The sequence below is a fragment of the Anastrepha ludens genome, chromosome 5 (assembly GCF_028408465.1).
Source record: "Anastrepha ludens isolate Willacy chromosome 5, idAnaLude1.1, whole genome shotgun sequence".
NCBI lineage: Eukaryota > Metazoa > Arthropoda > Insecta > Diptera > Tephritidae > Anastrepha > Anastrepha ludens.
The window spans coordinates 114,043,788-114,067,623 of record NC_071501.1 but is presented as its reverse complement, the minus strand read 5'-3'; the positions used below and the strand labels follow the sequence as shown (position 1 = coordinate 114,067,623).

General features: G+C 39.1%; 1 long non-coding RNA gene across 1 annotated transcript; it reads right to left on the bottom strand.

Annotated features, from left to right (window-relative positions):
* Positions 1-628: 628 nt before the first annotated feature.
* On the bottom strand, positions 629-1,035 carry LOC128864252 (uncharacterized). Its single transcript, XR_008454662.1, has 3 exons — positions 886-1,035; positions 714-808; positions 629-653 (listed from the first exon to the last, which is right to left on the bottom strand). It is a non-coding gene; the product is annotated as an uncharacterized LOC128864252 (long non-coding RNA).
* Between the last annotated feature and the right edge of the window lie 22,801 nt (positions 1,036-23,836).

Sequence of the window (23,836 nt, the reverse complement as noted above, 5' to 3'; positions counted from 1 at the left end):
CCTTTGCTAACAACAATTTTAAAAGTTAAAAAAAGTATTTTTTGTGAAATCAGTACAACGGAGTTGTGGTTCGACGATTCAACGCTCGATGAAAGATTAGTGGAACTAGCTAGATGTAGAAAACAGCTGAGTGGCGCATCCAACCCCCTTGAAATGGCTTCCACTGAGCAAGTTTAGTATTTTCAAACTGTGTTGACGTACATAATATTACAGAAATTTCCTTACAATTTTTTAAAGATTATCTAAAGAGCCGTTTATGAACCTACTCTCCAGTACAAAAAACCAGTTGCAGCAGTGCACCCGAGCCAAGAGCTCTTCACTATTCTCCAAAAAAAAGCAACACAAATTATAAATGTGTGTGCAGCTTTGCACAACATTTGCTTGTTTTATAATGTTCAACTTCCGGATGAAGAGTTATCCGATGAGACGCTCAACGATGATGCTGAAGATATTGAAGTGGAGCCAAATAACGGAGAAGCGGAAAACATAAGAAATGAAATTCTTAGAATATTATAGAAAAATCTAAAAAGTATTAAATAGAAACCTTTACGCCACAGTTTCTGCTTTATTTTTGTTATAAATTTTCTTTATTCAATTATTCGTCATTCGAAAAAAATATGTATTTCAGTTCCTCTACGTATTTCAGCCCATACCTGCCAAAGGAAAATAAAAATGTATTTCTATAAACATCACAAAAAAAAAACATTATTAACCTTAATCCATTTTGCTGCCGTTCTAACTGGTGGTCCCAAGCAATTCAGCTCCGTTGTAAATTCCTCCCAAAATATTAACATATATTAACATATTCCTGCATAATATTAACAAAATTAGTATATATTTATTATTTGGTTACTATAAAACAGCAAATAATCGCAAACAACTTACATTTTAACAAGTTTTCCCACAATACGCTACACAATCGAAAGCAAAATTGCATTCGACTCTAAATTCGGTATACAACGAAAATTTCGACAGGCATGCACCGCTCATAATACCAAATTGACATTCGATTTTCGATCTTCGACAACGAACGAATATCGAAGATCGAATGCAAGTCATAATAGGGGCCTATATTTGGAAATACACTCTGTATCAATGCCTCTTTAGACTGTGCAAAAGTGCAGAAATTATTAGGCAATGTAATCATTCCTGTTGGATCGACAGACATTTGGCCATTTCCGATTTTCAGTAATTGGTGTGAAAATTCAGCTGCTGACGGATCGTTCTGTAGTTGAACACGTACGTTTGTAGCAACACACAAGGCCTATAGATTTGCCAGGTCTGCTTGAAACTGCAAAAACAAAAAAAAACAAATTTTTTCTGCCACATCACATGGGGAAAGATATAAAGTGGTGTGCTCTGGTGTGCGGTATTCGTAAACAAACCGTTTATACAATTCCTTTGTTCTTACAAAATGTATATCTCGTTTGACGTAAATCCAAAAACAACTTCTGTCAAATTCTCTGAGAGGCGAATAACTGTTTTCTTGTCTGGCAAACCTTGGTAAATCTATTATCCTTGGTCAACACACTTGTTGCTCTCACAAATGAACTGCACACAAAACACAAATCAGTAGTTCGGCGTTCGTGTATGTGTACTAAAGCATTTTTCTTCATGAAGAGCGTACAAACCTCTGTGTTTATGTTTACTCTCCGTCGAAAAAAATTTGCAACTTAGCAACACGACACAAATCGTTTTACAATAACGAAGAATTCGTATATTTATTCAAAAAAAGTTGTACACATAAAATTAAAAAAAAATAATTAAAAAATTCTGCGGCAATTTTCACTAAAAACACAATTTGTACAATATTTTGATTTTTTCTTTTTTTTATTGTATATGAAGAAAATATTTAAAAAAAATTTTTTTTTTGCTAAAAACCTTCCCCTAGTGGATCCCTATAATATGAAAAAAGAACGAATAAAATTGGCCTCGTATCGGCCCAAAAAAATGCGTACAAACGAACATCATTTCATTTTTATATATATAGATTGGTATGGCTCAATTACGTATAGGACAAAATGTCGGCCAAGTGGCCGCCGCGGCCTCGCCGGCACACCTCCATCCGATGGTCCAAATTTTCGTTGACGCTGAGGCATAGTTGAAGTTCTATGCCGTTAATGTGCCAAATTATCTGATCCTTTAGCTCTTGAATTGTTGCTGGCTTATCGATGTACACTTTTTTTTCAGATAACCCCAAAGAAAGAAGTCCAACAGTGTCAAATCACATGATCTTGACGGCCAATTGACATCGCCGCGACGTGAGATTATTCGGCCATAAAATTTTTCGCGCAAAAGAGCCATTATTTCGTTAGCTGTGTGACAAGTGGCACCGTCCTGTTGAAACCACATATCGTCCACATTCATATCTTCCAATTCGGGTCATAAAAAGTTCGTTTTCATCTCACGATAGCGAACACCATTCACAGTAGCCTGACCGGTCTTATTTTGAAAAAAAATACGGCCCAATGATGCCGCCGGACCATAAACCGCACCAAACAGTCACTCTTTGTGAGTGCATTGGTTTTTTGGCAATCACTCTTGACGGCAATTCTGCTTATTGCCGAATTCACTGAGGTGAAAATGTGCCTCATCACTGAAAATGATTTTCCTCGATATGCATTTTGATTTGAACGCCCGTTTTCATAATAAACCTGAATAACTTTAACGCGTTGCTCGGTTTTGTATATTTCCATGGTTCAAATTGAGTTAGTCTGAGATTGAAAAGCGTCAAATAGAATGCAGAAAAGAACTTGATGTTTAGGTGTGGTTTACATTTAACATTGGCCCCTAAAATTTAACCACCCTTTATAAGGGCGTGACGAGAAGTCAATTGCTCACCGAAACGACGACTCAGTAAATCCATTGTTCTGTTGCTTTAAGGGCTTTCTGACTATATGGCAACTAGCGCCTGCCGCACCCTTGTTGGGGCCAAATGTTGTGGAGTTCACGGGCCTCAATTTCAGGTATGGAAAGAAGGTTTATCATGGCGCAATAGCGTTCGACATTCACAGTTGTATTGGCGCCAGCCTCGTCTTTGAAGAAATATGGGCCACTGATTTCTCCAGCCCATAGGGTACACCAAACAATTGTTTTCATTGGATGTAATGACTGCACTTGAATGGTTTCGGGCTGCTCTTTAGTCCAAATACAGTAAGTTTGCTTATTGACGTAGCCATTAAACTGAAAATGGGCCTTATCGATGAACAAAATTCGGGTCCCAAAATGCGGATCTTCGGCGAGTTTTTCAAGCGCCCAACGACTGAAGTTATGACGCTTTGGAAAATAGGGCGGATTCAAATCTTGGACTAGCTGTATTTTATACGCTTTCAAACCAAGATATTTGCGTAAAATCGCCCAAGTAAAGCCATAAGATAGGCCAGAAGTTGTTGAGATCGTCGTCGAATCCATTCTTCCAGGTCTTCGGCAAAACTCTTATTTATAGCCGCAATATTCTCTTCACTTTGGGCTGTACGTGATCTAATCGGTCGAGTATCAACCGAAAATGTAAAATTATTCTTAATTTTGCCGATGGTTTGCCGAATATTGCGTTCGGAAGGACGGTACACCATGTACACCAGCAGTTGGCCTGAGCGCGCTATGAAGACTTTTCATAATAAAATTTTACGATTTCTAAATGTTGCTGAGCCGTAAGTCTTTCAAGGATGAAATGCCTATGAATAGTGAAGGAAATGATGTAATTAGTTTGACGGTAGTCACGCGTGATTTGTCAAAAAAGCCCTATTGGCAACATTACCTCCAATCTGAGCACCCTTTACATTCCGAATGGGTTTTTGCGTGGCTACTATTCCACTGACCCTAATGCTTTTCAATAGCAGTCATCTCTCGGCAGCCAATGGTACAGCTCCAAGCATTCAATTTCGTCAAGTGCAGCGCCAAGCTACTCCACCAATCTCTGGTATACAACCATATGTTGTCCCCCAAATGGAGAGCTTTACAATTTCATGCCGACTTAGATCGGAGAATATTTTTAATAGCAACTTTTTCATTGCAGAAATATTTTTGTTGGCTTACCACTGTCTCGTAACGATTGTTTTCACTTAAAAAAAAGTTTAAATTTAATTCAAATATTTTAGCGTACATTTTAGACTACCCAGTATTAACTAAAATTAATTGCACGCAAAATATTTTCAAATTCAGCTGCAAGCACTTCTGCTCGAATCATTTACAAACCAAATGCAACAACAAAAATTAGATTATTTTCATTGTAAGTAAACTCCATGAAACAGCAGCCATTTTTGATAGATGCAGCATTTTAACAGTAAGTGATACTCCCACTTACTCAGACGTAAAATCTATATAAAATTTACGCACACTTAAATAACAGTAATATGTTTGTGCATAAGTTATGCGAAGTAAAACTTTACATTGGTAATTTTGATGAAAGCAAAATTTGTGCTATTTGCATGCGTAAGTGGGTAAATATTTGCCCGCCAAGAAGAATGCAGCTGCAACGCAAAATATTCATAGCGAAGTTGATGTATTGAAAATTGGATGCATCGTAGCAACTACTAGACGCACAAATACATATGTATGTATGTATATGCAGATGCAACTCAGAACAAATGAGTTACGCCATATGAAGTATGAGCAAATGCAAATTCATGCTAAGTGAGCAACTTCGATTAGGATATTAGAATGCGAAGTTGTGCAAGTGAATGAGGATTGATGTAGTAAACACAACGTAACTATGCATGCAATGCATTTCGCGTGTAGCTATAAAATAATATAGACTATAAAATTGTTAAAAACTGTTAATGCTAAAAGGCTTCTCCTCCAAAGAGTACTTTATTCCATAGTGTGTCGTTTCCTAAATTTTCGACGTGGCGGTTTTTGAAGTGGAACGTCTGCGGAAGGGTGTTGATTTGTCGAAAGGCAATCTTTTTTGTGATGAACGAAAGCAAAATTTTTGTTACGCTGGTATTTGATATAATTTTAGTTCCTGTTATGTTATGTTCAGTTATGCTCTGTTATGTTAAGCTATGCTATGATATGTTCAGTTATGTTGTGTTATGCTGTGTTTTGCTACCCAGTATTATTTTTGGTTATGTTGAGTAATGTTATGTTATGTTCAGTTATGCTCTGTTATGTTAAGCTATGCTATGATATGTTCAGTTATGTTCTGTCATGCTGTGCTTTGCTACCCAGTATTATTTTTGGTTATGTTGAGTTATGTTATGTTATGTTCAGTTATGCTCTGTTATGTTAAGCTATGCTATGATATGTTCAGTTATGTTCTGTTATGCTACGCTTTGCTAGCCAGTATTATTTTTGGTTATGTTGAGTTATGTTATGTTATGTTAAGGGGTGTTATTATGCAAGGTTATGTTTTTTTTCAAGAAATGAACAAAGCGTTTGTTATATTTACAAGAATTGTATGCCAAGTTATGCTGTGTTCATCTATGCGTAGTTACTTTCTGCTATGCTATGCTTTTAGATTAGATTAGATTTGTGGGGTGTCGGACAAGTTCAAGCACTCAGTCAGGCAGACCATTGTACAACACCCGGATAGATTACAGTAAAAGGAATAGAGAGACGGGATAGATATTACATGGAAGGTATGACGGAAAAATTGGTTTGAGGTCACTCTTCCGGATTAATTGATGCATATTAAGAGATCCGTAAGAGGAAGAGTATGAACTTTACCCATACTCAGCACATTACAACCCAGCAGCCGTAGTCTGATTAAAAAAAACGAGAGAAAATGTCCTACACTGTCCCCATTATCAAGACAGGATAAGCATATCGGGCTGTCCACGACCGCCATGGTAGCCATATGCTAACCACAGAGGTTGTGCTCTGTGATTACACCCACCAGTACTCTCAGGTCTTTTCTGCTAAGGTTTACGAAAAAGGTCGCTATTTTCCTGTTTGGTTCTTTCACAAAGCACGTGGCTACTCTGCACGAGTTCAACTCAGACCAACGACCTCTGTGGGTAGACCTCATGAAGTCCTCAATCCATAGTTGAATCGATGAATTATTGTAACATCTAGAAAGGTGAATTAACACCTAGAAAGGGTTCAGTGCCTAGTGGCATACTTGCAGAGCCTTCATTTGCCAATTTATCAGCTAACTCGTTCCCTGTAATACCATAATGTCCAGGCACCCAAATACAGGGTTTGATTGAAAAGTAATGAGCCTTCCTGCGCGGAGCGTCTGCCAAGCGATCAACCGAATCGGCTGGTGGGGGAAAATGATCGTTCCACTAGAAACCGGTCCCAGTTCGCTGGCAACAGCAGTGCAGTCAACATCGCTCCGCGCGTGAAAGCTGATTTAAAAGTGTGTTAGGATTAGGAGAAGAAAGCGCGCATGTCGAAATCCAAGGTCAACACCATGCTGATCATCTTTTTCGACTCTCGAGGCGTCGTCCTTAAGGAGTTTGTACCTCCAGGAAGCACTGTAAATGCGGCATTTTACAAAGAAGTGCTCCTTCGGCTGAAAAAACGCGCCGCCCGGGTTCGGCCCGACCTCGTCAACAATTGGACCCTTCATCACGACAATGCGTCGGCACACACCGCCTTCCTCTGTACCTCTGCATTGGCCAAGATGGAGGTTCCGGTACTTCCCCACCCTCCCTACAGCCCAGACCTGTCCGCTCCGGACTTCTTCTTGTTCCCGCGCCTGAAAAGAAAGCTGAAGGGGAGGCGTTTCGACTACATCGAGGCGATCCAAAAAACTGTGACAGCCGAATTGAACGCGATTCCGGCGGATGAGTTTAACAAAATGTTTCCTGCAGTGGAAGAACCGATACCAGCGGTGTATTGACGCTCAAGAAGAAGAAGAATATTGAAGAATATTAGTTGTATAAGCCAAAAGGTTTAATAAAACTGCTTGAAAAAAATAAGGCTCATTACTTTTCAATCAAACCCTGTAAGACTAACTTTGTTGTGTTTCGCAACACTGTTTAGTTTTGTCTTACATTCACCGACTAACTTCAAAGAGCAGCGTGGGTTAGCAAGGACTTTCAGTGCAGCTTGACTCTCACTACTAATTCCAATACCCCGCCACTTTTTCTCAATTAGCCAGTACGCCACATTCAAGTTGGCATAGACTTCCGTAAGGAATACCGTGGCCATCTGTCCTATGGCGTAGGAGTACTTAGTGTCTTCGTCTAAGTACCATTCAGATCCGCTTCCATCACTAGTTTTGGATCCGTCGCTGTAGAAAGTGTGCTGATATCCCGTTAATAGGTTCTCTGGACTTAACCATTCATCTCTATCTGGGATCAAAGAATCATACTTCCTACCGAAGCCAACGACAGGCACCCGATTGCCCACGGGCATCGAGAACAGTGTGCACCGCTCCGACAACTGGTGGTATATTTGACAGTGGCCAGTACTTAATTCATTTCCCTAGAGTCCGTTTAACTTGAGCCTGCACGCCGCCTTCATTGCTTCCTTTCCAATTTGAAGATCTAGAAGTTGCAAGTTCAGAATGGCATTAAGGGCATCACCAGATGTCGTACTCATGGCACCTGTAATACCCAAGTACACACTTCTCTGAAGCCTGTTTAGTGGTTTTACTCTGGAATTAACCATTGTGGCTTTCCACCATACTACAGAGCCCGTATGTAATAATGGGTCTAATCAGGGTGATGTACAGCCAGTGTACTATCGCCGGTCTTACACCCCATGTCTTGCTAAAGGTTCTCTTACACTGCCAGAAGACTTTTAGTGTTCGAGAGACCTTCTGCTCGACGTGCTTCTTCCAGGTAAGCTTACTATCTAGAATTACTCCTAAATGTTTAACCTTAGAAGTTAGTTGCAATGTTACCCCTTTCAATGTGACTAGTAACAGGCCTTCCATATTGCGTTTCCTATTGAAAAGCACTAAGGGAAATTTGTAGGATTCACCGAAAGACCATGCAATTCGCACCATTACTCAATCTTATTTAGAGCTTCAAGTGATCGTCCGGAGATTAATACGCACACATCGTCTGCGTAGGCTTGGATGTGTCCAATTTCCTGCAGATCATTAAGAAGAGAGTCCACCACGAAGCACCAAAGAAGGGGGGAGAGTACACCGCCTTGTGGGCAACCCTTCTCAACCTCAATCCTGACTCCTTGATCACTTTCTCTATCCATGGTAAACAGTCTTTGGATAGCATAGAGTGGATCCATCTGACAATGATTTCTTTCACTCCGTGATTTCTGATAGAAGAGCACATAGAGTCAAAGGTAGCATTGTCGAAAGCTCCTTCAATGTCCACAAACAAACCAAGAGTGTACTCTCTTGTTTCCAGCCCGTTTCCGATTATGCTAACGCACTCGTGCAGAGCCGACTCACAAGATTATGCTATGCTTTGCTACCCATTATTGTTTTTTTTATTCTATGTTTACTAAAATTTATTGTCATGTTATGCTATGTTCTGTTAAGTTTATCTATGCTCTGTTATATTCGGCTATGTTATGTTTAGTTATGTTCTGCTATGCTATTTGTTACTATTTTTTATTATGTTAAGTTGTGTCATGAATAGCCAGGTGTTAGCTAGTCACCCACGTCTGCAACTCCCTTGGGAATTCCAATCTAACGCAGCTCTTGTGATGTAGTCCAGCGGCTTGCGCAGTGTATGACCGACCCACTTCCATTTGCGACGTCGAACCTAGAGGAGGAAGGGTATTTGTCTAGTAATAGCCTACAGGTCAGTGTTACTTATGGTTTTAAGCGAGAATATCCGCATGATGAGGGCGGTTTAATGGGGAAGTGATGCGTATAACACAGCCTTTCCAAATCACAACCTTCACTTACTGTTCTCGACTTACTGTTTTGGACTTGGTACCCCCTTTTTTTGCCAATGAGGCTCTGTCGACCGAGTCAAGGTGATATAACCTTTCCAGCAGCGAGAAAGAAATTCCTTCGGCTTTGCCAGCCTGGTGGCATAGCAGGCAGCCCCGGTCCCAGGCTCACATGCAGAAGGCCAATCACCTACTCATCTTAAATTTCTATATAACTGAAACCCAAAAAAATAATGATTATGACTAGCGGGTAGAAAAACATCGCATGTTAATAAGCAAACCCTGCAAATGGCTTATATTCAAGCCTGGATGTCTGAATCTTAGCTGCGGAAATCAGAACAGCCGAGGCTGAGAAATATCCACCTGATCATCCGCCCGACAGCTTCAGCAAAAGGTACTAGAAGTTATGTTGAGTCTCACCGCATGAGTTGCATTCACGTAATCTTCGATTAAGACTCCCCATCAGTACAGAGCCCCATCAAATGCCATCAAACGAGCAAAGGTTAGAAGAACCACGGACAACTATGTCTGTAGTCAACAATCCTCAAATATAAACAAATAAGTAAATAATAAATCAGCTGTTTGAGTTAGCTCCTTTACGTTGAAAATGCTTGACATATTTGAACCCAACAGATTTCTGAAGAGGAGTTAAGTGCCTTCTAAGTAAACATAGAATTGATTACTACAAAGTTACGCTCAATTTTGCTAAAGGGTCAACGAATATTAAATAATATGTAACAGCAAATATGCCAACAACGAATTACTGTCACCACAAATGGTTTGCGTGTGAAAGCAAATCATTGCAATGTGGATTCCTCACAATTATGGAAGCAACCAGTCGAGAATGCACTGCGACGTGTACACAAATAATCTACAATGCGCATACGAATGCATAACTAATGTGTACATATGTAAAACATTTCACAAATTAGCACAATCTTCCGCTGCACTTTTTCCATGTCAACGCTCAAACATACAAAACAGCTGACATGCAACGCTCCACTCACTGAATGACTGACTGGTTGAATGACTAAATGGTAACTAACAATTGATGCACGAAATAGTGCTTGCAAGTAAGGCACGACAAATATTTAATAACTATGCGGGTGGTACGGGTATACCAAATATGGAGGCACACATATTTGCAGCTATATTAGGTGAGGTGAAATGTTGTGAATGTTTTGCGCTGGCTGTGTTCGGTGAAGCATATTTCGAGAGGTGTACAAAGCATGGGGGCATACTAAAGTACATACCATCTTGATCAAAAAGTTCCCGCAAAAACCGCCAGGTGACGCTCTAAGTGAACTGGTTTGAGTTCTGTTTCTTTCTATTGTTAGGTTATCACATATATGGTGAACATTCTTACCAAAATTTCATCGCCATTGCTTCACATTTCGAAAAATTACGCCGGAGTGAGTAGCTAATACAAGCCTCCGCCTTTTAAGCTTCCAAAATTAAACAAGCAGTGTCTTACACTCGCATCGGAAGTCAGGTATCTTGGTGTAATACTTGACCCCAAGCTGCACTGGAAGATGCACAAAGAAAATCGAGTTAAGAAGGCCAGTATTGCCTTCTACGCCTGTAAATCTATGTTCGGCAAAAAATGTGGTCTCAAGCCACGTGTCGTACTTTGGATGTGCAACGTAGTGATTCTTCCAATTTTAACATTTGGGTGCCTAGTTTGGTTGGTAGCTCTTCAGAAGGGCTACAACACCACTAAACTAGAGAGAGTGCAGAGAACTGAATGTGTGGGCATCACTGGTGCTTGTAGAATATGTCCCACTGCTGCGCTCAACGTTATTCTGCACTTAGTTCCTGTGGATCTGCAGGTTAAATCCATTGCTGCTCAGAGCGTTATCTGGTTGAAGGAGCTTGTCCTCTGCAGACAATTTCCTGTAGGACATAATAGCATCTTTAAGCAGATCTCCCCTTCCTTCTCTGTTCTTCGCACTGATCTCTCCATCCGCAAAATGTGTTTTGAGGGTTGTGCTAGGGCTGCCTTACCGAGCAGACAAGACTGGCAGGTGGGGAGAGTCGGCACAGATATAGCTACCTCCGTTTTCACTGACGGATACAAAATGGAATCTGGAGTGGAAGCGGGGGTTTTCTCTAAATCAGCCAGCGTTTCGGTCTCTTTTAAACTGCCGGAAACGAGCAGCGTTTTTCAAGCAGAGGTCTTTGCGATCCTGATGGCATGCAAAATACTTCAAGATCGCTGTTGGTAGGGAGACATTGATGTTGCCAAGCTACGATCAATCATGTCGTCGCCGTACTGCAGCTCTCTTCTGGTGAACCCCTTTAAGGAGGAACTCAAACGTCTCGAACGTGCAGGAAACACCTCGCTTATCTGGGTTCCTGGGCACAGGAATATGGAGGGAAATGAAATTGCCGACGAGATAGCCAGAAAGGGGTTGACATAACCGGTTTCGGCTGTCCCCCTCTCAGACATCGGTGTCCCTTTGTCCGCTGTTAAAGGGAAACAATACAATTACTTTCTAAGAAAAGCGCAAGACGGATGGAGGTGTGTGCTATTTCAAAAGCACTATGGCCTCAATACGATATAAAACAGAACGCTTAAGGTGATGGGAACCCCCCGCCATTCAATTTCCAAACTCATTGCGGTGCTCACTGGTCACTGGGTGATCGGTACTCATGTGGAGAAGCTTGGAATTCCGTACAACCCCTATTGCAGAATCTGTGGGGATCCTCCAGAGAAAGAGACTGTTGAACACTTTCTCTGCAAATGTCCGGCTCTGGCGGCTAGGTGCTTGAGATTCCTTAGCGTGCCCTTTGGGTATGACTTGAAGAAATTCTCCAGCCTAGATCCTAGATCCTAGATGGCTGTAGACAATTTTTCTCTTCCCTAAATCTTTTCACAGGGAGGTGATACCACATTATGGTATCAAAACGGCACGTAAGTGCTACTTGAATTTTACCTACCTACCTACCGAGTAGCTCTAACTTTCCACGTTTTCTCAATTTATTACACTTTACAAAAATAGACACAAATTGCCACCAAGGAGTCTGCATTAAATTTTGCGTTAAAAATGGAGGGAATGCTGCAAAAACCTTAGAAATGTTGGGAAACTGCTTCAGTAATGATGCTCCAAAAACACAGCTGACAGCCATTTATGGTACGAGTGCCATGAACGTTTAAGAAGAGCTCGTGAGTCCATCCAGAGTGATGAACGCAGTGGCAGGCCGTCGACATTGATGAAAATATCAATTTTTTTTTTTTTTTTTTTTTTTTTTTTTTTTTTTTTTTTTTTTTACCCTTTATTATTGTTTCTATTTCAACTTAAAATATTTACAATTTTTCTTTCTTTTTGGGTTTCAACAGTATTTAGAAGCCAATACCACTATATACATTTATCTAAGAAAAAAACAAAAATTAACTCTATATTTAATTAATTTAATTATTTAATGAATAAATATATTCATAAAATTGTGACACCATTTACATCTGCAGGTCAGTTGGTCGTTTACGCTTAAGTCTCCTCGTCTCGGTTTCCTCTTTTAATGGAAGTTGCCGAATTTCCCTGTTAGAATGTTCTAGTAGTCGGTTTGTGTGTCTTAAGCTGTTGTTGCGTATTTCTTCATGGACTGTTTTTACTTTAAGTTCTCGATGGATATTATCATTTAGTATATACCACTCTGCTTTTGATATTATACGGAGTATCTTATTTTGCGTTTGTTGTATAATTTTTATATTTGTTCTGCTGGCAGTTCCCCAAAGCTCTGAGCCATATTTCCATATTGGTGTTATAATTACTTTGTATATTAGTATCTTATTTTCTAGTGAGAGCGTTGAATTCTTTCCCAAAAGCCAATGAAGTTGTTTAAACCTAGTCTTGATTTCGCGTCGTTTTTGTCCAATGTGTAACTTCCAGTTAAGTTTATTGTCTATAATCATACCCAAGTATTTTGCCCTTGTGTCGTGGTGGATTTGTTTATTCTTTATGAATATTGGATTGTATTGTTTTTTTCTCTTGTTAGTGTATGTGACGTGGGCGGTTTTATCTTCGTTTATTTTGATTCCCCATTTCTCGAACCATTGAGTGGTGTTGTCAAGTAATTCCTGAAGTTTATAAGCAGCCGTTCTTGGATCTTTGTCTGATGCTAACAAGACAGTGTCGTCTGCAAATGTTGCTATTAGAGAATTCTTAGTTGCCGGTGTAGGGATATCAGCAGTGTAAAGAAGGTACAGAAGTGGCCCAAGGACACTACCTTGCGGTACACCTGCTTCCATTGTTAGTATATCAGAATACTTATCTTCGAATTTTACATAAAATTGTCTTCCAGTTATATAACTTTTCATTAGTTCGTAGTAGTCTGTTGGTAAATAAGTCAAGAGTTTTTGTAGAAGTCCTGCGTGCCATACTGTGTCAAAAGCTTTGGCCACGTCGAGATATACTGCTTCACACGTTCGTTTTTTATCGATGTCTTCTAAAATTTTGTTTGTAACTCTGTGAACTTGTTGGATGGTGGAATGTTTTTGCCTGAATCCGAATTGGTGGCAAGGTATTATTTTGTCCTTTTGTATAATGGGATCGATTCTGTCAAAAAGCAACTTTTCAAAAATTTTTGATAATACTGGTAGTAGACTTATAGGTCTGTACGAAGTTACTTGCGTAGGATCTTTGCATGGTTTTGGTATTGCGATAATTTGAGCAATTTTCCATACTTTTGGGAAATATTTCAAGTTCAAGATTTGATTGAACAAATTCCTTATATAGATAAGCCCCTTCTCTGGGAGTTCTCTTAAAATTTTTCCAGTTATTAGGTCGTATCCTGGCGACTTCTTAGGATCAGTTCTCTTACATATGCATTGTTTTATTTCTTCTAATGTAACATTTTTTGGTTTGCATGGATCTTTTTTTGCGTGGGTCGGGAAAAGATTTACATTAGGCGTATTGTTCGTAAAAGTACTTTTGAAGTGTTTTGCGAGAACTTCAGCCTTGTCAAGATTTGTTTTAGTCCAGCTGCCATCAAGTTTTCTGATAGGTGGTTTGTATAAAATTTTATTTTCGATTTTGTTTGTAGCTTTCCATAGTGAATAGTTTGTCGTTATACCGGGTCCAAGTTTTTCGATGCGTCTCTTAAGTTTCAAATTTTTATGGTCGAATAGCATTTGCTTGATTTCCTTTGTAGCAGCGTTTAGCTTGCTTTTGTCAAGTGGCAGCCTTGTTATTTGCCAGCGTTTACGTAAGCGGTTTTTGATTTTGATTTTTTCTTGGATGTGTGCAGGTATATTATAGCTCGAGGAACAGATAGTTTCTTGTGGAGTTGATTTCATAGTGGCGTTCATTATTGTGTGATTAAAATAGGCTATCGCACTGTCGATTTCGTCAAAGGTCTTTAAGCTTATTTTATTGTTAAGATTACGGATGACTATTTCTCTAAATGTATCCCAGCAGGTTTTTTTGTTATATATGTTTCTATTCAAGGATTCCTTCGTGTATGAGCTCTGATATATCATTATTATTGGGGAATGGTCAGTCGACAATTCAATTAACGATTTAATTGACATATCTTCGTGGTTAACGTTTTTTGTTATAAAAAAGTCGATCAGATCTGGACTTTTTTTTGGATCAGTTGGCCAGTATGTTGGGTCGCCACTACTTATGAACTTACTGTTGTTCCTTTTCATGGCATCCAGTAAATTACGTCCTTTGGAGTTCGTCAATCTTGAACCCCAAATTGCATTTTTAGCATTATAATCCCCGCCAGCTATGTATCGTTTGCCAAGTGTTTTTAAAAAGTCGTAGTATTGGGATATGGAATTTATGTATTTTGGGGGACAATATACAGCAGAGATTGTTAGTTTGCCGCCTTCATCTTCGATTTGGATCGATGTCGCTTGTATGTTTTCTTTTTCGTATTTTTCTAATTCGATGCATTTAATGTCTTGCCTAATTATTATCGCTGTGCCTCCATGGGCTTTGTTGTCAGGGTGGTTTGTGACAAATATTTTATAATTAGGTATTCTTGCAAAACTTTTGTCAGTGAAGTGTGTTTCAGAAATTAGTAATACGTCTATTGAATTATGGTTTATAAACACTATCAGTTCTTTCAAGTGTTGGCCCAAGCCGTTTGCATTCCAAGCGACTATTTTCAGTCTACTTGTGCTGCCCATCTATTTTGGTCACGAGCAGTGTTATAATATTTATTATGTTTGACATTTGTGCGAAGACCTGCTTCATCATTTCTTTTAACTCTTTGATGTCGTCATTTGAAGTTGCTTCAGAACTTGTTTCAGAATATCAATAAAATGAAAGAAAAGCTCCTGAATAGCTGCAAGTTAACCATCAGCGGGCAGGCAGAAGACTCCGACATTGCTTATGGCTCCATTCGAGAAATTGGAGTAAATGATTTGGGCTAGCGCCGGGTTGCTGCAAAGTTAGATCTGTATTTCAGGCAATAAAGTGGCCGCGTTGATATCGCTAGAGGCATAATTTCCAAGGCTGAATCCATTTCAACATTCATCAAACGCATCAACACTGGAGGTGAGACGTGGGTTTATGAATACGACACACAAACCAGACATCGAGTCGAGTGAGTGGAGAGCTCCGAATTAGCCAAGACCAAAAAACACGTGATCTTCAGTCAAAAATGAAAGCGATGCTCACGGTTTTTTATGGATTAATGGATTACAAAGGTATTGTATGTCACGATCTTTCGCCAATAGGTCAAACAGTTAATAAGAACTATTAATTGGGCATTATGAGACGTTTACGGGAAGCAATTCGCCGAAAAAGAAGGAATTTGGGGGAAACCAACTCGTGGATTTCGCATCATCATCAACGCACCGTCTCAGAGTACCATCAGTATTCGTGAATTTCTGACCCAAAACGAAACGAATACCATCTATCAGCCATAGAATTGACCTAATATGACTCGCTGCGATTTTCTCTGTTTTATCGAGTCGAAAAACCTATACGGTAAACTTGGTTTAACAGCCGAAAGGAAGTAATGGCCGTGGGCTCTGATGGCTATAACGAAAGTAGACTTCCAGAGATGAAAAAAAAATTCATCAGGAACAAAGCGGTGATTCCAGCGAGTATGCTCTCGTGGGTCAATCGTCAAAAGTGTTGATAAAATCATGAAAATCTTTGAATCGGTTCGGCATGTTAGTGTTTATTGTCTTGTCTTGGAACTAAATCCTGCAAGTAAAACGAAAAATAGCTCAGAACTTTTATTTCCAATCGTCGCCCATAGTTTCTTTCTTGTGCTAATCGGCGCCAGTTGGACACACCAAGTGAAGCCAAGTCCTTTTTCATCTAATCCTTCCAACGCAAAGGAGGTCTTTCTCTTCCTCTGCTACCCCCAGCTGGTACCGCATCAAATACTTTCTGAGCCGGAGCCAGCCACTGGATCTTTATTCGCGCCGAATTGTTCATAGGGGCCGTTCAAGTATTACGTAAGTAGATTTATTACAATTATTTACCCCCCCATCCCCCTTGTCAGCAAAAGTAAGCAAAGCTTTTACCCCCTCCCCCCATGCTTACGTAAACATTTTTCAATTAAAAAATGTATTTTTTTTATATTATATATTAATTATAATGTTATAATTATAATTTTAAAAATAAGAAAATAGATTTAGAATAGAGATTAGATTTTACTGATGCAGTATTCAACATAGAGTAAGGGACAAAAATAGGTATTATAATCTTACGAACATAACAAACTTATTTTAAATTTTTGGTACACATATTAAATTCAAATTAACAGTCTTCAGTCCATGAAACCCGAATCCATGATTCTAAGTTTTCGATGACATTGGATTGCTTGGATTGCTGCTCAGTGTTGTGAATCTGCTCACTTTCATCCGATTTTGGAATGTCTACGTCGTTCTCATCGAGCCATTCAACATCATGGTGCTCTAAATTTTGAATAATGCACATCAGTTCATTAGCACGACGAGCAGCGACTCTTACAGGTCTAACTTTCCTATCAGTGTGCGTGTTTCCTTTTTCATGGATCTTCTCGATGTGACGATTTAGTGACTTGATGGAAGCATGATAAAGACCACACGTTTTGCATGTTCGACTTGATAGCCTCAATTTTACCGTCGGACAAAAATAATCGTAGGGCATTTGCAGGAAATCTTTGAGTGAAGCACTTAAGCGTAGAGCTAAATTGACTGGAAGATCAAAAAATTGCCCTCCTTCATCCAAAACCAAGTCATCAACTGTTTGTTTTACTTTTACAGGTGGTGGAAGAAACCTGTTATCTAGTAATCTGAATAGGCCACTTCTTGGACGACAGCATTCTGCATTTCTACATTTTACAATTTGAAGCAAGTATTGGCTTTCACGCACATGTTCTGAATACCATTTAATGTCTGGAAAATCAGGAACATCTTGTTGACCTGCCCCAACATATTTTGCAGTAACATTATAGCCATCAATTTCCATTGAACTCCATACTTCAGCTAATACATTTCCTGCAAATTCGAAATTAGATCTTTCTAAATGTTCATCAATTGTAACGCCACGTTCATCCAAATGAGACCCAAAATGGTCATGAGGCAATATTAAACCAGCCAGTTCCCGACTAAGAGGAGCCATTCTGCGCTCTACTCTGTTGTACGCACTTCTTCCAGGAGCATTGGTAGCTAAAAACAATGCATCGAGATCATGTCGCTTAAAGTGTTGTATAGCAAACCCTATGACCTTTTCATAACGCGGATTTTCATCTGGCCCTCCATCAACCGTCATGATTACAACTGGTTTTACTAGTCCATGGTCAGTTTTAGCTAATGATCGAAACTCTTCAAGTTCGAGAAGGGTCTCGAAATCCTGAGCATGAGTATTAGCAGTAGATGAACTAAGCTTTCCACTTCGAATAGCGATGTATGTTGGTCCAGAATATCCAACGGCTTGCGGTTGTCCTAGCATACTGGAAGTGATTTTGATACCAGCGTAAACAGATGGTTTTAATTTATGACGCTCAGCGATTACCCAATCGTGGTCTGGTAATTTGATTCTATATTCCATGTGCATTAGAAGAGGTGCTTGCTTATTTGCCGCAGTTACGCCAATAAGGACTCGAGCTTTATCATCTTGAGATATGAAAAATACTTGATCTGGTCCAAGTATGGATGCTATGTTCTCTAAATAATGGATTGATGTTTCAGCGAACTTCATATCTAAGTGGCTCTTGTGGCGATCAGTTTGAGCCCGAATGAGCTTAACAGGGACTGTCGATACATGTCTTCGTCCCTATGCAGAATTATACTTTCTGGGAATCAAACGAAGATATGTCCCACTGCGACTAATGTCAAATCCTATTTTACGTAATTCTTGTGTGAGTTCATCAAGAGTTTTTACGCTGCGAATAGATTCCGTTCGTCTTCTATCATCTGCTGCACTCCCAAATAAAGCTATCTCCGCAATTGTTTTCAATAGTGATGGTTGATTGCGTTCAAGATTAGGACGTCCCACTGAATCCCTGTCTTTTTTTTATTTCTGGATTTTCATGACAAATATCTTCTAACTTTCTTTTCATACCATCCCTGTGTTTCTTCTGGGCAACTGCGTTTTGAATCTTCTTGGTTAAAGACTGTTTTGCTGTTTTTATTTCCTCACGCAACTTAATGATCTGTTTATCAACTTCAGCACGGCTTGGGATAGTATCTCTAGTAGAATACAAAGCGTTCAGATTTTTTTCGAGTAGAGCAATCTTATTTTTCATAGCTTCCTGAGAAGGTTTTGCTCTCTGTTTATCTGCATTTTCATTATTTTCACATTGCTGTTGTGATTCATTACCGGGCTTTATTTTCTCTTCTTCCTGTTTTTTAATATTTGAAGCTGGCTGTATAATTTGCGTTTTTTCTGCAGGTTTACCGGTAGTCGTTGCCTAAAAGTACAAACTTTCTATTGGTTCTGCTAAAGATTCTCTTATTAGGCTACATAAATACAAAGTATGCAATAAAAACTGCATTTAAAGATTATTTTAAGCCATAGCCCGTCATTTACGTGTATCAACTTCCCCCAGAGGGAAATTGCAAAATTCGCATAAATTTCTAATATTTCTAGTACTCATAGGTACCTAAAATGATTTCGTCACTCACCTTGGAAAAAAAATATAGTAGATTGGATTTATTCTTAGTCGCCGCTTGCAATTCTTCTTCAATTCAATACAATAATATCTAGTTCCTTGTCGGACTTTGCTTGTAATTTATAATTTCGCCACACTTCGTTAACTAACTTTTGTACATTTTGTACTTTCGTACTTGTATGAGATTTTTTAAAACTTTCAAACAATTTTTGGTATAACTTGGATTTGTCTATTTGAAACGACATCTTATTTAAAAGTTAAACTTCGGCTAATGGAATCAACGGTAACACAAATGTTGAGTTGCGTTCTTTCCGAACAAAACAATACACTAACAGAAGAAATTTAGACACTAGTGATGATTAGACAATAGTGAACAGCGCGCGGTAATTCCCCGAATCGCGTATGCGTGTATATTTACGGGAATCCCCGAAAATGCGCTTCGTTTTCAAGCATGGATAATGTGAGGATTGCCATTCGTGTAAAAAAGTAAATAACTACTGATGACGTAATCAACATCTAGACTCCCCTACCCCCCCATGTCATCCAAAATAAGCAAAACAAAGACCCCCGCACCCCCCATAGTGCTTACGTAATACTTGAACGGCCCCATACATCTCATTGTTCCATCGCCTACGATACTCATCATTTTTTTCTTAAACACTCCAAGGGACGCCTCATCGGATGCTGTCACCGTCTAAGCTTTTGCGCCATACGTTAGGACGGGCTTTGTAGAGTGCTAATTTTGTTCGTCGACAGAGAACTTTAATACTCAATTGCCTATTTAGCCCAAAGTAGCACTTGTTGACAAGAGATATTCTCCGTTGGACTTCAAGCCTGACATTATTATCGGTGTTAATGCTGGTTCCTAGATAAAGGAAGTCTCATACAACCTTGAAATCATAACAGTGATGTGGGTGCCGATATATGAGTGCGCCGACTGTTTGCTTGATGACAGGAGGTACTTTGTTTTGCCCTCGTTCATCATCAGATTCATTCGCCTTGCTTCTTTATTCAGTTTGGAAAAGGCAGAGCTAAGAGCGCGGCAACCAACCAACTGCATTAAAAAAATTATTACTCTGTTAGTTTCATGGTCGATATAAAGCAAGGAGAACTTTTTGCTACACCAAATTTAATATTAAAAGCAACTGATGAAAATATTAGCCACATCTATAAGTTATAAAAAAAAGTAATCCATTCCGTTAAGTGCCATTTACGATTAAAAAAAAAAACGCTAAGAACCAAAAAACCAGAAAAACCGAAAAAAACCTTACACGCACACACAAAGTGAAAAGAAATAAATAAAAAAATTTATTTAATTAAAATATCTCGTGACAGTTGAACAAATGTAAATCACAGCTATGCATATATGAGCGAAACATTTAATTTATACATTTGAACTTTTGTGCTTGTATGTATTTATGTATTTGTGTATGTATGCATGCACCTATTTTATAGTTCCACCTTAACCTACACACACACTTATACACTCACTCATATCACGAATGTTCATTTTTAACTATTCACACGCTTTTCTCCCACTCTCTCGACCACTCCCCTCAAATTCACACAGCTACATAAATAATTTATTACATTGCGCTCACCGGGGCGTTGCACAGTAATGAATTTTCGTTGACATTTCATTTAAAGTACCCCTCCTATGCTTTAATCACCTCATACTTACCCACTCACTCTCAAGCGCACTGCGAAACACGTACACACATACACATGTGCATTTGTGGTGTACTGTTAGCTATTTAAGGTGTCACTTTGTTTGCAGCTAAACACGCAAATCACGTGAGTTTCACTATTCGCTCTACAAAAAAAAACTAGAAGCTTGCAAATACGAATAAGGAAGCACATGAATCGCTTGGAAGGAAAATCTGTACAAGTGCCACTGTTGACTATGACGAATTGGCCAGGAAACGAGTAATTAAACATAATGGCAGAATTATTGCGGTCACTCTCCAGCGGTTTGTGAGGGAATGTCTGTAAGCAGTAGAATGGAATGTATGCATGTCGGCAGGTGAAAGCGATTGTTTGTTTTTTTCTTTGTTTGGCCAGGAGGTATGTAACTCGCATTTGTATGAAGTGGTGGATAACCAGCAAGTAAGTGAGTTTGAACGAAATCATTTTGAGTTTTAAAGTGAATTCAGGAGATTACGCAAAAAAACTGCTTTCTTTTAGCAAACTTGTTTGAGCTTAACAGTTCACATACAAGTGCTTAAGTGCTAGTCGTTATGTAGATGAATTAGATGTGAATAAGAGTTACAAAGGATCATTTAAAAATAAAACAAGTAAAAACTTTAATTCTTTCAGGTTTTACTAATTTTATTCAAAATACGGCGTTGAACAATTATAAATACTTATGTGCGAAAAGTGACATTATTTAAATGCCCATTAGATTTAAATGCCATACGACCAAAGAGGTTTTAACATAGAGTTTTAAAGAATAATTTTGATCTTAAGACTTTGCTTAGAGTTCGTACTAAGCAGCCAGTACATTTTACGAGTTTTTGTTTACAATTGAAATCTTTTAGTTGTGATGTGTTGTCGCCATGTTAGTCTTCTATCTAATTGTAGTCCGAGATATGGAGCGCTACTGGATTTTGGAATAATAGTGTTGTTAAGAGTGACACTGGGCACGATTTCTCTTCTCAATGAGAACGTGATATGAACAGATTTTGAAATTTACCAACATGCCCCATTTTTGAAACCAAGTTTCTACTACTTTTAGCTGCGCTTGAACAATTTCAGTAGCTTCATTAGCCGAGTGAGAAGAAGAAAGATTGACAGTGTCATCCGCATAGGTGGCAACTGTTAAGCTATTATTCTCTAGTACTGACAAGTCAGCAGTGAAAATTGCCCCTGTACTTTTATATCAACATAAAAATTTGTCTGACTTATATATGATCTCAAAAAGAGGTAAAGAGGAGTCGATAGCATGTTTCTTAGTTTTAGTCCAAAATAAACGAGACTGCCGTCATAAAAATATTTTTGTTGGCGCCATCTTTTTACATCCTTAGTTACATCCCTAGCTGACTTTCAATGAAAGCTTGGTGACATTCGGTTCAGTGGAAGCGAAGTTATTGCGTCTAAAGTGTCGGTTTGCTTGTGTCATCGGTGCAAAAATGCGTCTCGAACAAAGAGCTAATATCAAATTTTGTTTTAAAATCGATAAAACGTTTATCGACACATTTGAATTGATGAAAAAAGATTATGGCGATGATTGTCTATCTGGTGCCAGAGTTCATGAGTGGTTTACACGTTTCAGAGATGGTTGTGAGAACATAAATGAGAATGAGCATACGGGCCGCCCAAAATCAGTAATCACCGAGAACCCCATCGAAATTAATATAATCGGAATCGTTGAAATTCATGGAATCGGAGTTGAATGTCTCGAACACATCGATTTATCGCATTTTAACTGATCATTTGGGCTAACGAAAGGCCTGTGCACGTTTCATTCCGCACAAGTTAACTGAGGACCAAAAATTGCCCAAAAATTCAACATTTGAAAGACCTCATTAAAGAGGCGAGAAAAGACGAGAACTTCTTTTACAACAATGCAACTGGTGACGAAACGTGGTGTTTCCAACATGAACCTGAAATTAAGCGTCACAGTGACGAATGAAAGGCGCCAGAGCCCCAGACGAACCATCACCCAAAAAATCGCGTTTGGAGAAGTCAAAGCTAAGTCGATGCTCATTTGCGTTTACTATTCCAAAGGAATTGCCCACAAGGAGTTCGTGCCAATGGGCCAAACCGTCAATACAATTTCCCATCTTGGCGTTTTGAAGCGTTTGTTGCATCGCATTTGTCGAATTCGCCATGAATACCATCTCATCGATTCACTCTTGTGCCTGATTTTTTGACTATAAATCGCATTTTAAACATCAATCACTCACCGTATTCGCCTGATATGTCCTCTACCTATTCGGAGAATTGCATTTGGCCATGAAAGGGAAACGTTTTGCGTCCGTCGAGGCCATCCAAAAGGCTTGTACCACTCATGCTGAAGGGCATTCCGGTCAATGACCTGAAACACTCTTTCGAAAAGCTTTTAGATCGTGCAAAACAGTGTATCGAGGCCAGAGGAGACTATATTGAATAAATAAACTCGAAGTTATCAGAGCAAACCTCCTCTCGTTTCTATTTTAGCTCAGTCTTGCCTATTTTGGACTTCTCCTTGCATAACAGATCGGAGTGCAAGATTTTGTCAAACGCTTGATATATGTCCAAAAATATTGTAGAACAATACTTTTCTCCTTCAGACATTCAATTATGGTTTTAACAACCCGGTGACATTGGTCCGGCATACCGTGCATCTGCTTGAAACCAAATTGATGATCAGTAATGATTTATTGAGTTTCCAGTACTGGTAGTAATCTTCGTAGACCAGGAAAATGAGAGGTACTCACATCTACATACTTTCGGATAGCCAAGCGGCTCTAAAAGCGGCTTCTATCAACAACTATCACCTCTAAATTGGTAAATGATGAAGGACATGAGGGAAATGAAATGGCTGAAAAAGGCCACATTAATGAATTCCTTAGGAAATGGGAAGAAAGAAAATTTGCTGCACACTGGCTAAACTGTGCCGGTCAGCGTCAAGCGAAACTATTCCTAAGTCCCAACAAAGGACAAGCTTCTCTCACTAAGCAGAGTAGATCTGCGTCTTTTAACAGGATACCTTACAGGTCACTGCAGCCTGAGGTATCATCTAAATCATATTGGTCTATCTGATACCAATGTCTGCCGCTTTTGCGAAATGACCATAGAAAGCTCAGAACATGTGCTTTGTGAATGTTCTGCGTTGGGCAGACAGAGACTTCACCACCTTGGTGGTATCGTAGTATCCCCATGCAATCTTTGGAACAACAAACCTAAAATTGTTCTAAAATTTTTAAAAAGCCTATATTTCTAGGTTACAAAAATAGGCCTTTCAGGATAGATCAGCTCTTCTTCTGGCCTTCTAGTAATAATAATGAACTTCGAAGAAATATTCCTTCGAATATTT